Here is a 17,853-nt window from a genome sequence, read left to right on the forward strand (position 1 = left end):
TCTTAAGAATAACTAGAAAAACATATGTAAAATTGTTCCTTTGTATTTTTAAGCTAGATTGTTTCAAAGATTCGTCATGTGTCATAATGAACTTAACATTTTAATATTTTATATATATAAAAGGAAGAGACTCAGGGAGAGAGACACCCAAAGAATATATTTATATATAAGAAAGATTATATATTTATTATTTATATATTTAAATTGATTTTAATATTTGAATATTTTGATTCAATATTAATTTTGATTATTATATAAATTATATAATTAATTTTTATTTTTTTATTATATAATATTACTGCTCCAAATTAGCCGTTTCCTGTAAATTTTGGTGAAACCTCTAGTCGTTCCCAACACCTGTACCCAAGTTCCCAATGTTCCCACGTTCCAGAAACTCATACAACATAGCTTATAATATGATGCATCTTTAGCACTGCTAAGATTATGCTCAAAGTTGGTTATTCGAGAAATTAAGTATTTCAAACCATTCATTATTATTTTTATTAAAAAAACACCTCAACAAGAAAAAATAAATATTATGTAACAGGTCAGACAGTTTTATATTCTTGCAATTGAAATCCTTGTTTGATCCATAAGTTACAAATAACTCAGTTCCTCTAATTTGATCCATCAGGTCCTCATTGGATCTAAGTTTCACATTCCTTGAAAGGATTGAACTGTCAAGAGGTTGCTGATTGGCTTGGCTACTTTATTAAATTTCTTGTATATTTTCTTTTACCTATGCCTCTATCATGCTCTTCACCAAAACTCAGATAGCTTGTTCTAATGTGCACGATATGGTCTTTGAATAAATGGTATAATAATAAACACGGGATTTCAAGAATGCTCTTCACCAAAACTCAGATAGCTCGTTCTAATGTGCATGATATGGTCTTTGAATAAATGGTATAATAATTTCAAGAAGAAAGAAGAAAGTCTTTGGCAACATCGTAGCCAAGGTCAAGATTATCTTGCTCCAGTAATTTCCCAACAACCACTGCACCTTTGACACCGACATTTGTAGCAATCGTATATGCAGGCATCTTCAATGCATTATGAATAATTTGCACTCCAATATTTTGGTCGAAGTTAGTAGTCTGATGTTTTTCTAGCTCCTTTGTCACATAAAGAAGAGCAACGCCACCTCCTGGCACAATACCCTGCTCTATTGCTACCTTAGTGGCATTCAAGGCATCTGTAACTCTGTCCTTCTTCTCCCCTACTTCTGCCTCACTAGCTCCACCAATCTTCAGAACTGCAACTCCTCCTGAAAGCTTTGCCAACCTCTCCTGATACTTTTCCTTATCATAGTCTATTGTGATGGCTTCAATGGTAGCCTGAATCTGCTCACATCTTTCTTCTATAACCTTCTTATCACCACCTCAATCAAGAATAATAGCAAAAGACTGCTCTCTACATTATGGATCACAAAAGTCTTAAAGACTCTCTACAATATGGATCACAAAATTCTTAGATCTAACAATAATAATAGTGTCATCCTTCGACACATCTAACCAGAATAATAATGTCATCCTTCGATACAGTTACCTTATTTGTATACAGTTACCTTCTTTGCTCAACCAAACATAGAAACTTCAACCTTTTCAAGCTTCATGCCAAGTTCTTTTGTAATCATTTGATCACTAATAAGTACAACAAGATCCTCCAAGTTGGCTTTTCTGTTTTCTCCAAAGCCTGGAGCTTTGCACGAATTTTATTTAGAATTAGGGTTGCTAGTGGATCACTCTACATCCTAAGAAAAAATCAGAAGAGCGCTTTGCTTATTCAAGGCCAGTTGGGACAACTGCATTCAAATTTGAAATTTTCTTTTCATGTATCAGAATTAGAGAATTCTCTAATTCAGATTTTTGGGCCTTATCACTTGTGATAAAATATGGAGATATATAGCTTTTGTCTAGCTTTATTCTTTCAACAACCTCCAATTCATTGTACAATGTCTTGCCATCTGCAACAGTTATGACTCCTTCTTTCCAACTTTTTCCATTGCTTTGGCAATCAGTTCACAATTTCCCTTTTACAATTTGCTGAGATGGTGCCTACCTGTACAATTTCCCCTTTTACCATTTGCTGAGATGGTGCCTACCTGTACAATTTCCCCTTTTACCATTTGCTGAGATGGTGTTGGACTAGCGCTGCCTCCAACACTTTTTCAAGGTGTATCACTGGGCATCAAAAGAATGGGGGGACAGAGGACAAAAGATATGATAGATCAGAGGTTTCCAATGCTACGGTCTTTGCAGTGGGTTTAGTTTTGAGTTTTTAATGTTTGTTTTGTGCTTTTTTTTGTTTGTAAGCTGGGGTGGGACTCTTTGATTTACATGTCCATTATGTACCCCTCTACGGGGGAGGGGTAGCCCAAGATTTGAACCCAAGACTTCCGGTTCGGTGAGACTTCATTTCCACGGCCCTTGCCGCTTGAGCTACCCCATGTGGACGTTTGTTTTGTGCTTTTTTTATTATATAAAAGATTATTTATTATTATTTCGAAAATAAAGAAATTGAAAGGTTATAGTAGTTTTGGGTTTTTTATTATATAAAAGATATTCTCAAGAATTTTTTGAATATGTATCTAAATTTGTGAATAATATGATGAAATCATTTATCGGTACTATTATTATTTTAAAAATAAAGAAATTGGAAGGTTATAGTATTTTTAAAAAACTGATGATGTATGTGTGGTATTCTTAAATTGATAGGATAAAATTTATTTGATTATAGCAAAAGTAAATTGATATATATATATAAGAATTCTAAAAACCAACCTGCCTCTACTTGTTCATTTTGTTTTTATTTTACGAATGTGATATTATTATTTATTTTAAATTATATTCTATATTAATATGTATTTTAAATTATCATCTGTTCTTAGAATATATATGTTTAATATGTAAATTTAACTTGTAAATAATAAAGCTAGCAAGTCGGTTCAGTCTCATGACATATTGTAAATATGAGAGGACTCAATTACACAACATTAACCACCACACATATTTTGACTTGTTTGGTTTGTCATTGGTTTATTTTTAATGAGATGGATTCTGAGTTGCAAGCCGAGTATATGAATTTTGTGAAAATAAACATCACCCCATAATTTGGCTTACTGCTTTGGTCACTCTTTTAATAAAAATCTTTGCTTTTAGAGTAGCGATTATGTTCTATTCATTCATGTGTTTTAGATATCTGGTTGAACCTGTCACATATTATGAAGTTTTTATGAAGTTAAAGTGAAAAAGTTTCATGTTAAATGATTGTAAAGTACAAAATAAAAACAATAGTAAGATTCTAAGGTATTAAAAAAATGTAAAGTACAAAATAAAAACAATAGTATGATTCTAAGGTATTAAAAAAATAATTGTAAGTTTCTAAGATATTAAAAAATAACCTTAAAAAAATAATAGTAAGTTTTTAAGGTATCAAAAAAATAATAGTAAGTTTATCTGTATATGGTGATGCAGACGCACTGAGGAGGATACTTCAAACATATGGTGATGCAAATGCACTGAGGAGGATGTTTCAAACAAAGCTGAGGAGGATGCACAATGATTCTGAACATCTCATCATGTTCATTGAATGTTGGAATGTTGTTCACCATGATGAAATGCTGCTCACAAAGAAGATTCATTCGACCAACCAAATGAAGGCTAACCAGGAAGCAAAGGTGAAGGTTTTATCAGCGAGCCAATTCTGAAGTGAGCCTTTCCCTTGGGAGACTAAGATTCAAACCACAACGACAACACATCAAGCCATGCAATTATCAATATTGGCACATATGCCATATGCAAGACATACATGTGTCTACTTGTTAACAAAAATATACTTTCGCTTCAAGGAATACACACCCTAAGTTTCCTGAACATGAAATGATCCTGACTGGTCAAAGTAAATAGATACACTTGGTCACTCATTAGTGTCTATATTTATTATGTATTCATATATTTCAATTACCATAAAAGTGTTGCTTGCCCGCATTCATCCATCAGCCTGGGTTTGTTTTGACATTATGGTATTTGTCATTATGGTTACATGTTTAACGTTGGCTGGTTTCTAGAGTAACTCATCTTCACACTTCGTCATGAATATTAGGGATTAGGCCAAGTCTTTTGCCTTACGGTGTCCTATGTTTTACAGTGTCCTATGTTTTGATTGCCATAGCAGCTTAGCGTAGGTAATAAGTGATTATTCATTCGGTATAACATTTAATGTTTTCAACTAATGCTTGCATTAGTTTACTCTATGAAGCGAAATTTCTAAATGCAAAGCGAAAAGATGAATATAACCTATGTTTTTAGCCCCCCGCCTCGGAAAGAGGCCAAATAAGATGATCAAACTAATTCGTGTTAAAAAAATTTGGTTATTCGTGATAGTAACTGGTTATTTGTCATAGTAATCAGCTTAAAAAAATATTAAAAGCCACCATTTTGATTACTATAGTCCCTTCCTTACTTGCGACAAAGACTAATAATACTATGAAATATATAACATTCATAACACAATATCATATATCTTGTGAATATACACTTCTTAAATGGACATACATAAATACAACAAAAATATATTATAATAATGTAAGAGTTAATTATTTTTTTAAAAATAAAAGTATATTGATGTAAAACAATAAATTAAATTAAGATATAATCATAAACATATATTGTGAATCTATTAAATTATTACTGCATATTTTAAAAAATGTTAGACGGTGACATGAACTTATTAAATTATTATTGCATATTTTAAAAAATGTTAGATTGTGACATGAACTTCTTTTATTCTTTCTTGCATGTCACAATGTGTGATAATCCTCTTTATTGATTTTTAAAGATCATATAGTAGCATGTTGTATTTATGTTATACAATATATTACATTGTTATAACTATTACAATTATTAATAATGTTTTCATGTTTTTATAATTTAAAATTAATATTTAAAAATACATGGTGTTTTGTAAGTCGATATTTTATTTATATGGTAAAAAATATGTATATTTAGTAGAGAAAAAAACAGGTGGTCTCACGTCGACTGAGTTTGTTGATCAATGTTTGTAGGAGGTGAAAAAAATACAAAAAAGAGGCTAAGGACAACATCCATAAATGAAATGGCCAAAGACACCAAAAGTTAGAAAACACATCAAAATCACCTGATAGCATACTAGTCATTTGATGTAATGTAATATAGGTTATCTGGGGTAGTTCCAAGAGGAGGCGGAGGGAGGAAGTTGCAATAGATGTGCCCTTCGAAGTGCGCCAGCCAAGTCTCCATCTTTTCCACTTTTTCTGCAAGGTGGTTTTGGCATTGCTAGAACAACACCACTCGCTCTTTGACCTAGCACTAAAAGTAGAGAATCATGTCCAAGGTGGCCACCAACTCAGCATGCTCCTCCCTTTGAACCCATTAAGCCGACTCCACCCAATCTAGCAAATGTTGAATTAGTTCTCGGAAATTCTCCAAACAACAATCTTGAATTACCTGTGGGTTGGGAGCTACATGCCGACCAGATCCCCAACTGGCCGTTCCACCTCGCCGCACACCACCACTTCATTGAGGTTGTTGAGACCTCTAACCTCCACAGGAAGCCTACTTTCTTCCACCACCACGACCGCCACACGTTCCAATACTCGATAGTCGAGAGCGGCCAGTAGTCTTGCCACCTCGACGTGTCCCAAATGCCACCTTTGCTAAATATTCTGAAGGAGCCAACCTCGCCTAGTCCTCACAACCCGCAGAGCCTGGTTTGGCGAGGAGCGCCCACGACACGAGGAAGGTCACATATTGAATAGTCCAAGAGAGCCAAATCCCCCAATAGTCTTCAAAGTTTGACCCATTGAAACTTGCCTAGACCTCCACACCTAAAGACCAGATCTCCCTTCACCCAGAATTCTCCACAGACGACCACACGATACAACTTGGTTACCACCACACCACCAATTAAGCACCCCAAAGAAAACACGAGCTACTTGAGAAGGAGAAGTCGGGAGAAGCTCACCCCAGGCCGACGCTCCCCAAGAAGCCTTGCGTAGCCCACACCAAAATGTCGATGTCGAATACTCTAGAAGGTTGGCTCCTTTATCTCCACCACACACAGAGAAACACCCATGAAAACACGAAGTGCGCCAGTTTTCAGACCAAGCACTAGAAATGAAGAATCCCTCGCACAATGACCACCACCCCCAACAACACCACCTCCAGAGCTCATATGTTGTATATTTTTTCCTCCAGATGCCTCCAACGGACCAACTACTCACACCTTCCAAAATCCATCAAAGGCAAAAATGCCAATTTCCCCCAATTACCCGTAGTCGCACTATGCAAGCGCAATAAAACCCGAGGGTGCCTTTGGAGCAAAACCATAATGAATTCACACAACCAAGATTCGCAGGGGAAGATCATATACCACCACCCGACGCTAAAATCCCACCCCCCAACTCTTGTATTTGCTTGCAAAATACTGACCCAGAGCCCAACACAAGAATGAAACACAAATGCAAATGTCATCTTCCTGAGCCATCCTGCTCGTTAAACTTTCACCAGCCACATTCATCAAGACAAGACCAAGGTTCACACGATCGCATTTACAATTGAAATTACACCTTTCATTACACCGGTTCAAATGAAAGGATCAGGAGGCCAATGCTTCCCCGGCACACCAACTGCTAACGATCATGGGACTCGGTGGGCACGTGCTCCGAGATTCTCACCCCCATCTAGGAAAAAATATATGGTTTTTATTTATTATTTTTTAATTTTATAAATGACATTGTGTAATATATTTTTTTCAAAATAATCCTTAATACAATATAATTTTTTAGAAATATTATTATTATATATATATAAATTATGACATAATGTTATTTTATATTTTATTAAAAATTATGAAGTTTTATTTTATTTTATTTTGAATATTTGTATATTCTATATGAGAAATATATTATAAGCGTGAAGCTATTACATCAAAGATTATCATGTCACTTGTGGAAGTTTAACCTAGGTGGAGAAAGTCCCAATCATTCTTCCCAACCTCCTAAAATAAACACAATTAACATTAAAAATCTTATATATATACTCTTATATATATAGATATATATAAAATTTAATTTATATATAAACTAAACCTCTTTGTTTAATTTATATATATATAAAATTTATATATATATATATCTTCTTTTTCTTATTTTTAACGTTACAATACAACTTAAATTCAAAAAAATTCTTATATACAAAACTGAATATCATCATTAAAACTTCCTTCATAGATTAAGTCTATTAAGTTACATAATATACATGTTTCATAAATCATCACAACATTTACTAATCACCATGTTACATACCATTTAAATTATTTTCAAATTTCTCTTCCTAAATTCCCTAAGTCCAATATACTATCCCTATCCTAAGATTAGATAAGACCATCTTTTAAGTTGATAATATTCTCATATAGACCTAACATCACTCAAACACTATATAAAGTTCCCTTTTCTTTTGTGATTTGCCTCATGCTTTTGACATAAACATATTAAGAAAATTTCATCTCCCAAATCTCTTAAAATGAAATCTCCTCATAATGAAAAATTATAATTTTCATATATATAACAAACAATCAAATATATAAAAAATTTACAAACAAATAAAATACATAAAAGATAAGTGATTCAACCTCATATATGAAAAATTATAATTTTCATATATATATCAAACAATCAAATATATAAAAAATTTACAAACAAATAAAATACATAAAAGATAAATGATTCAACCTCATATATATGATTCAATCTCATCTCGTGTGTATATATATATATATATATATATATATATATATATATATATATATATATATATAATTTATTCAACTCTTTACGATAAAAAGAATAAAACTATATATATAATTTATTCAACTCTTTACGATAAAAAGAATAAAACTACAAAAATAACAACGATCACAATACTACAAATCTAAAACTATTATTATTATCAACACCCCCCTTAATATATTTAATCTTCAATTTATTTCTTTTTCTACACAAGAAAACTCAATATTAATGTCTACATATCACTTCAAATCATGTCCATTTAATTAGAAAATTTACATCTTTCACTATAATATCTTTAAAATCATCAAATTGCATGCCCATCAACTCCTCAAAGCCCCTAAATTTAATGTCCCAAATCCTCTCTAAATTTAATGTCCCAAATCCTCTCTAAACGCTTTCAAAGACATTTTCAACTATTCTATATTATCCATGGATTTTTACATCACTTAATAACCATAGAGATTTTCATTTTTCTTCTGACATCCACCTCATGCTTATCATAAGATTATCCATGATTTTTACATCATTTAATAATCTTGGATTTTTTAAGATTCTTTTTATTGAATTTCGACAAAAAAAAATTCATTGTCCAAGCGAAATTGTGGCCTCTCTAAACAATTCCAATTTTATATAGTTCTTTCTATAAATTAAAAATAAATACAAATACACAACGTATTTTCCTTTTAATATTACATAATCTCTTAATACAATGCATAATTTAATTTTATAGACACTACAAAGAGAGACATTCTATCTAAGGTAAATTGTTGTAAAAAGAATGGATTGCATTAATTATTAAAAAAAAATTAATTAAAGCAAGCAACAATCAAAATAAAAAAATTGAAAATCAGGGAACAAAATGATGATTGTACTTGTTATACCAGGGGGTAACTCCTCAAATGTAATCGTATTATTCATTCAAGTTGTTCATTATTATATACAAGAGGGAGTGACTGTTTAGTTCATCTCCCGATGACTCTTCATTTTCTCTATTATTTATTTACACTAATTACAATTGTTCACCCAATCCCTATGATTAGGTGTCAACATTCTCCCCCTTAATCTAAAGGGATGTTGGTGACTCCAAGCATCATTCTGAATCTTTCAAGATTTTCTCTTCGAAGCGCTTTGGTGAAGATGTCTGCAATCTACTCATTCATGTAACAATGGCGAAGATGGATTATTTTGGCCTCAACATGATGTCGAATGAGATGATATTTTGTATTGATGTGCTTTGTTCAATCATGGAACTTTGGGTTCTTGGCCAACTTTATTGTTGAGGTATTGTCAATCAAGAGTGGAGTCGATTGTACTTGTTTTACCTGCAAATATTCCAGAATTTTCCTGAGCCACACAATTCCTTTTGTTGCCTCAACTGCTGCCACATATTCTGCCTCTGTTGTGGAATCTGTTGGAACTGATTGTTCGCATGATCTCCAAGAGACAGCTCATGATCCAAGACTCATAGCATAACCCGAAGTAGATACGCCAGATTCTTTATCTCCATCGAAATCTAAATCAGAGTATCCAATCAAGTTGAAATTTCCCACCTATATATATTTGATTCCAAAGTCTTGAGTTCCCTTCAAGTACACAATGCTTTTGCATAAACCTGGAGAGGATTCCAACAGCAAATGAAATGTCTGGTCTAGTAGTAGTTCGGTAGTTGAGACTTCCTACAAGTTGTCTATACTTTGTTGCATCCTCAAATTCTTTTCCTTCAATGGATGTGAGCTTTAGGTTTTGTTCCATTGGAGTAGTTAGAGGATTGCATTCAGTCATGCCAAACCTGTTTAACAAATCTCCAGTGTACTTCTTTTGAGAAAGGAATATGGACTTCGGATGTTGAGTTACTTCAATACCAAGATAGTAATGAACATAGTCCAAATTAGTCATTTCAAAACCTTTCCTCAATTCCCTCTTTATGGATGCAATGTAGCTCTCATTGTTCCCTGTCATCAAAAGATCATCTACATATACCACAAGATATACAATTATTTTGCCAACCTTCTTGACAAACAAAGTTGCATCATCAAGATCGTAATGTTTGAAATTGAGTTTCAGAAGATGCTCAGTTAGTTTCTCATACCAGGCTCGTGGTGCTTGTTTGGGCCATACAAGGATTTCACAAGTTTTCATACTTTATGTTCATGTCCTTTTATAGCAAATCCTTCAAGTTGGGACATAAAAACATTCTCTTTTAGATCTCCATTCAAGAAAGAAGTTTTTACATCCATTTTATGGACTTTCCAACCGTTCTGAGCTGCTAGGGCAAAGAGTGTCTGGATGGTAGCCCATTTTGTTGTGGGGAAAAAGTCTCCTCATAATCGACCCCTTCCTTTTGTGCAAAACCTTTTGACACAAACCTGGCTTTGTGCTTGTTAAGTGAGCCATCATCTTTATACTTGTTCATGTAGACCCACTTGCAGCCAATTGGTTTGGTTCCCAATGGAGGATCAACCATCTTCCAAGTGCCATTCTTTATCAAGGCATCATACTCCTTTTGCATTGCTTCTTTCCATTCATCATGAGAAGCAACTTCTTTGAAGGAAGTTGGTTCAAAATCTGTAGACAGATTCAATTCACAATCATAAGAAACATCCATATCAACAGGTGAATCATCTACATCACCTCCATTTTTCTGGGTTGAATTTCTAGTTCCTGTCTTTCCAACCTCATCAGGATGAACACTTTCAAGTGTCTTCTCCAACCACTTTGGGGGACCTTTCTAAGATGGTCGAGGCTGCTCCGTTGATTGAGTTGGGACTGAATCAAGATTGAGTCTCCCAATTCTATCAATCACATCACTCAAAGTATCATCCATTGTTGGAGTTTCATGCGGGGGAGAGAGTGCTTCAGAAGAAGATTCCATAGGTTGATCTAGAATAGAAATCCCCCTTCAAGATGTGGAATTTGATTATCAAATTCTTGAAATGATTTTGCATTTGTGAATCTATCCAAGCGATCAAGTTGTCGCTCAACAACATTGTCAGCTTTGGATGATTCAAGAAAGATTATGTCTCTAGATACAACAAACTTTTTATTGGATTCATCATAGAGACAGTATGCTTTGGAGGTGTTTGAATACCCCAAGAAGATACACTTACGACTTCTTGCAGAAAGTTTGTTTCTATGTACCTTTGGTATCAACGCATAACATGTGGAACCAAAGACCCTGAGATGCTTTACCGAGGGAATGTGCCCATACCACATTTCATAAGGAGCCTTGTTTCTAATAGCATTAAATGGACATCTATTCTTTATATATACAGCACATAGAACTGCATCAGCCCAAAACATCATTTTTACATTTTTGAAAAACATCATGGAGCGCACCATATTTAAGATTTTCCTATTCATTCTTTCAGTTACTCCGTTCTGTTGGAGGTTATAAGGCACAGTTATTTGATGTTTGATCCCATGTTGGCGAAGATAGTTTTCAAATTCATTTAAAGTGTATTCTTTTCCATTATCAGTGTGAATATAGCCAATATGAGATTGTGCATCATTTTCAATCCATGTACGAAAGTTCTTGAATGTTTGAAAAGCATCAGATTTGTTCTTCAATAAATAAACCCAACACATTCGGGTGTAGTCATCAATAAATGTCATCATATATTTATTTCCATTTGCAGAAGGAACAGGCATTGGACCACATAAATCTGAATGAATGAGTTCAAGTTTTCTATGTGCTCTGGAATGTGAATCATGAAAATACCGTTTGTTATGCTTTCCTAGAATGCAAGCATCACATTGCTTAAGTTTCCTAGCAATTGTAGGCAAACCAGTGACACCATTTTTCTTCAACAAGCGGAGGTTGTCATAGTTCAAGTGTCCAAATCTAGCATGCCATAATAAACTTGATGGAAATGTACCCTGCATGAGTAGAGGTACCCTGCAGCTTAATAATCCTTCCTTCTTCTCTCCCCGTCATGATAAGTGAGTGGTCTGATGCTTTTCTCACCTCAAGCTTGCCATCAAACATATGAATGGAGTGTCCTTGCTGGCGGATGTGGACCAAGGACAACAAGTTTCTCGTTAGTTGATCCAGGTGGATGTTGGTGGCCACCCACCTATTCCATTTGGACCCCGCAACTATCTCTTTCAGTCTTTTCAGTTTCCTAAATTGTAGCACAGTTTACTATTTTTAGCAGTTTTTTGGGTCCTAAACATCCGGAGCCGTTTTGAGGCCCTAAACGACGTTTTTTGGGAAATCTACCGCCAATGATTTTTTTGTCAAAAAATCAACTTTTCTGTCATAGTCCTCGGAGAGATCTTTCCAACGGGCTATCATGCGCATCAAACGAAGATAATCTGACCAATTCGCGACCCCGGGAAGTTGATGTACCAACTTACCCAAAAACGGGGCCCACAATTTGGCATTCCATCTTCTAGGGTTAGGTTTTGGAATGTGAAGGGTTTTCCATTGTTTCTCAACAATATATAGGCCTTCGAGCTTCATTGTAATAGAGAGTTCAAAGGCATGTAGCCACCACATCTCTTCTCAGAGATAAGCTACCATCGCCCTAGCTGGTTTATTTCCGTTTCTGTTTGTAAGCATATTTCAGTATTTTATAGTATTGAAATGAAGTATTATTTCCGTTGCATATCTGTCTTTATGATTATCTTTGTATTTTATTGCGTTCCTGTTTAAATCCAGATCAGTGGTATCAGAGCGGTCTGCTTTTTCTCTGTTTTTTCTTTGCATGTCCCCAACGAGGTCGGGAGTTAGGGCTTGAACTGGTCAAACCTTTGCAAGACCAGCTTCGCAAATCTCGACGCCCTCCCATGGTGGATGAGAAGAAAAACAAGGGGGCAGGAGATCTTATCAAAATCTTGCTTGAAGAAGCCCTTAAGCGACAAAGGAATGCGATGATGGACAGCTTTGCCCAGATCCTTCAGTGGCTACCCAGAGGCGACGCATCCGCTTCCAAAAGCTACTCTGGAAATGCCACACCCTTTAAGGTACAAGTTAATTTTGAAATCCCCATCTTCGAGGGTCAATAGACGCAGATGTCATAGATAAATGGTTAAATCTGCTAGATGGGCATTTTTCTGTTCATGAATTTTCAAGTCGGGAAAAGATTGTTTTCGCTCTTCTCAAAGCAGCCCCCCACGTCAAGGATTGGTGGGAAACCTACTGCGAGCTGAAGGATGAAAGTACAGGCTCACTGTTTTCAGCCACACCCACTTGGAATGACTTCCGGGATGCCATCAAGGAGCAGTATTACCCTGTCAAAAGCTATGAGGACAAATACATCAAATGGACCACACTGCAGCAGGGACGAGACCAAGATGTGCTGGAGTTCACAAACATTTTTCATACCCTTCGCACACAATTGGGTATCAAAGATTCTGAGCTGCATCTAGTACTCAAATACCACGGCTATCTACACAGATACATCGTGGAAGAGATGGAGTTCTTGAACATCTCCTCACTCGGCACAACATACTAATACGCTGTCAAAATCGAGCAAAAGTTCAAACAGAAGAAGTGAGACTTTGGATCTGCAGATCCGAAGCCCAAAGGACAAAGCCAAGGTGGGGTGACCCAAGACAACCCCTCGAAGCTGCAAGAAAAGAACAACACCACGAAGCCAAAGAAGGACACAGGAAAGTGGTGTGAGTTGCACAAGAGTCCCACTCATAACACAAGTGAGTGTCGGACCAAGCAGTCGCTGGTGGCCGAGTTGAAGGCTTCCAAATCAGATGCATGTTCCGACCCTGAGCTAGAACCTGACAAGGGGAATGGCAAAGGGAAGCAGATCATTGATGCAGAGCCCAACGCCACTGTTGCCACCACCAAGATCCAGAAAAATGAGCCCGAAGATCCAGAGGAGGGGGAACGTCTTTTCCACTCACAGATGTGGGTGAAGGATTCGCCGCTGCAATTCATTGTCGACAGTGGCAGCCAAAAGAACCTCATTTCAGCAGAGGTCATGAAGCGATTGGGCCTACCAACTACACCACACCTGCAGCCGTATAGTATCGGGTGGCTTCAAGAAGGACGAGATCTGAAAGTTCGCCAACAGTGTCGCCTTCCCTACAGCATCAAGCCCTTCACAGACGAGGTATTGTGTGATGTTACACCTCTAGATGTTTGCGATGTACTATTAGGCCAACCATACTTGTGGATGCAACATGCTGTGTATGAGTCAAGGCCTCGCGCTGTCATTATTTCTTTGGATAATTCATTATACAGGATACCGGAGGTAGCCCCACCTATCGCCACCTCTTTGATCACTGCCAAGAAAGGCAGCAAGCTCATCTCCCAGACTAGGAAATTCATTTTCTGTCTGATTCACTCCCAAAGTAAGGGGAAGATCGTTGCTACATCCATGACCCCTGCGAAGGGTTCCTCCACGCAGCAGCAGCAAAGGGATACAGTCATGACAAAACATAGGAACAACTTCTCCTCACCCACAGGGGTACCACACAAGTCTCATGTGGGCAACAAAGTTTGGTTGTATCGACAGAAAGAACACCTTAACAGAACCCATCAGAAGCTGATACCACTCCGACATGGTCCTTACACCAATACCAAGGCTATGGGCAACAATTCTTTGAAGCCCAGCATTCCTCCATCCCTTTGCTTGCACCAAGTGATCAATGTGGACCGTCATCGACCATGCTTCCCACCATTTCTGGACACATCAGAGATTGCAGAATAGCTCACTAGAGATCTAGCTCAGCAGAAGCTTCCTCATCTCAGGGAGGAACTCAATGCAATGGGGACCATTGCTTCCTAAGGGGGGAGGAATGATCCAGGTGGATGTTGGTGGCCACCCACCTATCGCATTTGGACCCCCAAAACTATCTCTTTCAGTCTTTTCAGTTTCCTAAATTGTAGCACAGTTTACTATTTTTAGTAGTTTTTCGGGTCCTAAACTTCCGGAGCCGTTTTGAGGCCCTAAACGACGTTTTTTGGGAAATCTACCGCCAGTAATTTTTTTGTCAAAAAATCGTCTTTTCTGTCGTAGTCCTCGGAGAGATCTTTCCAACGGGCTATCATGCACGTCAAACGGAGATAATATGACCAATTCGCGACCCCAGGAATTTGATGTACCAACTTACCCAGAAACGGGGCCCACAATTTGGGTTTCATCTTCTAGGGTTAGGTTTTGGAATGTGAAGGGTTTTCCATTGTTTCTCAACAATAAATAGGCCTTCGAGCCTCATTGTAATAGAGAGTTCAAAGGCATGTAGCCACCACATCTCTTCTCAGAGATAAGCTACCATCGCCCTAGTTGGTTTATTTCCATTTCTGTTTGTAAGCATATTTCAGTATTTTACAGTAATGAAATGAAGTATTATTTCCACTGCATATCTGTCTTTATGATTATCTCTGTATTTTATTGCGTTCCTGTTTAAATCCGGATCAGTGGTATCAGAGCGGTCTGCTTTTTCTCTGTTTTTTCTTTGCATGTCCCCAACGAGGTCGGGATATAGGGAGTTAGGGCTTGAACTGGTCAAACCTTTGCAAGACCAGCCTCGCAAATCTCGACGACCTCCCATGGCGGATGAGAAGAAAAACGAGGGGCAGAAGATCTTATCAAAATCTTGCTTGAAGAAGCCCTTGAGCGACAAAGGAATGCGATGATGGACAACTTTGCCTAGATCCTTCAGCGGCTACCCAGAGGCGACGCATCGGCTTCCAACAGCTACTCTAGAAATACCACACCATTTAAGGTACAAGTTAATTTTGAAATCCCCATCTTCGAGGGTCAAATAGATGCAGATGCCATAGATAAATGGTTAAATCTGCTAGATGGGTATTTTTCTGTTCATGAATTTTCAAGTCGGGAAAAGATTGTTTTCGCTCTTCTCAAAGCAGCCCCCCATGTTAAGGACTGGTGGGAAACCTACTGCGAGTAGAAGGATGAAAGTATAGGCTCACTGTTTTCAGCCACACCCACTTGGAATGACTTCCGGGATGCCATCAAGGAGAAGTACTACCCTGTCAAAAGCTATGAGGACAAATACATCAAATGGACCACACTGCAGCAGGGACAATACCAAGATGTGTCGGAGTTCACAAACATTTTTCATACCCTTCGCACACAATTGGGTATGAAAGATTTTGAGCTGCATCTGGTACTCAAATACTGTGGCTGCCTACACAGATACATCCAAGAAGAGATGGACTTCTTGAACATCTCCTCACTCGGCACAACATACCGATACACTGTCAAAATGGAGCAAAAGTTCAAAGAGAAGAAGCGAGACTTTGGATCTGCAAATCCGAAGCCCAAAGGATAAAGCCAAGGCGGGGTGACCCAAGACAACCCCTCAAAGCCGCAAGAAAAGAACAACACCACGAAGCCGAAGAAGGACACAGGAAGGTTGTGTGAGTTCCACAAGAGTCCCACTCATAACACAAGTGAGTGTCGGACCAAGCAGTCGCTGGTGGATGAGTTGAAGGCTTCGGAATCAAATGCATGTTCCGACCTTGAGCTAGAACCTGACAAGGGGAATGGCAAAGGGAAGCAGATCATTGATGCGGAGCCCAGCGCCACTATTGCCACCGCCAAGATCCAGAAAAATGAGCCCGAAGATCCAGAGGAGGGGGAACATCTTTTCCACTCACAGATGTGGGTGAAGGGTTCGCCGCTGCAATTCATTGTTGAAAATGGTAGCCAAAAGAACCTCATTTTAGCAGAGGTCGTGAAGTGGTTGGGCCTACCGACTACACCACACCTACAGTCGTACAATATCGGGTGGCTTCACGAAGGATGAGATCTGAAAGTTCGCCAGCAGTGTCGCCTTCCCTACAGCATCAAGCCCTTAACAAATGAGGTATTGTGTGATGTTACACCTTTGGATGTTTGCGATGTACTATTAGGTCAGCCATACTTGTGGAGGCGACATGCTGTGTATGAGTCAAGGCCTCGCACTGTCATTATTTCTTTGGATAATTCATTATACAAGATACCAAAGGTAGCCCCACCTACCGCCACCTCTTTGATCACTGCCAAGAAAGGCAGCAAGCTCATCTCCCAGACTAGGAAATTCATTTTCTGTCTGATTCACTCCCAAAGTAAGGGGAAGATCATTGCTACATCCATGACCCCTGCGAAGGGTTCCTCCACGCAGCAGCATCAAAGGGATACAGTCATGACAAAACATAGGAACAACTTCTCCTCACCCACATGGGTACCACACAAGTCTCAGGTGGGCAACAAAGTTTGGTTGCATCGACAGAAAGAACGCCTTACTAGAACCCATCAGAAGCTCAAACCACTCCGACATGGTCCTTACACCAGTACCAAGGCTATGGGCAACAATTCTTTGAAGCACAACATTCCTCCATCCCTTCACTTGCACCAAGTGATCAATGTGGACCGTCATCGACCATGCTTCCCACCATTTTTGGACACATCAGAGATTTCAGAACAGCTCACTAGAGATCCAACTCAGAAAAGCTTCCTCATCTTAGGGAGGAACTCAACGCAATGGGGACAATTGCTTCCTAAGGGGTAGGAATGTTCCAGGTGGATGTTGCTGGCCACCCACGTATCCCATTTGGACCCCCACATCTGTCTCTTCTTTCAGTCTTTTCAGTTCCTAAATTGTTAGCACAGTTTACTATTTTTAGTAGTTTTTTGGGTCCTAAACTTCCGGTCCGTTTGAGGCCCTAAATGACATTGTTTGGGAATTCTACCACCAGTTTTTTTTTAATTGTCTTTTCCGTCATAGTCATCGGAGAGAACTTTCCAGCGGGCTATCATGCGCGTCAAACGAGATAATATGACCAATTCCGACCCCGGGAAGTTGATGTACCAACTTACCCAGAAAACGGCCCACAATTTGGCGTTTCATCTTCTAGGGTTAGGTTTTGGAATGTGAAGGGGTTTTCCATTGTTTCTCAACAATAAATAGGCCTTCGAGCCTCGTTGTAATAAGAGTTCAAAAGGCATGTACCACCATACTCTCTTCTCAGAGATAAGCTACCATCGCCCTAGCTAGTTTATTTCCATTTCTGTTTGTAAGCATATTTCAGTATTTTACAGTAATGAAATGAAGTA

The 17,853-nt window shown here is 37.8% G+C and overlaps 1 pseudogene; it reads right to left on the minus strand.

Annotated features, from left to right (window-relative positions):
• Positions 1-917: 917 nt before the first annotated feature.
• On the minus strand, positions 918-2,085 carry LOC149225219 (chaperonin CPN60-2, mitochondrial pseudogene; annotated as a pseudogene).
• Between the last annotated feature and the right edge of the window lie 15,768 nt (positions 2,086-17,853).

Source organism: Pinus tabuliformis, chromosome J, assembly GCF_031772625.1.
Source record: "Pinus tabuliformis cultivar Carrire ecotype Pingquan chromosome J, CPIR1, whole genome shotgun sequence".
NCBI lineage: Eukaryota > Viridiplantae > Streptophyta > Pinopsida > Pinales > Pinaceae > Pinus > Pinus tabuliformis.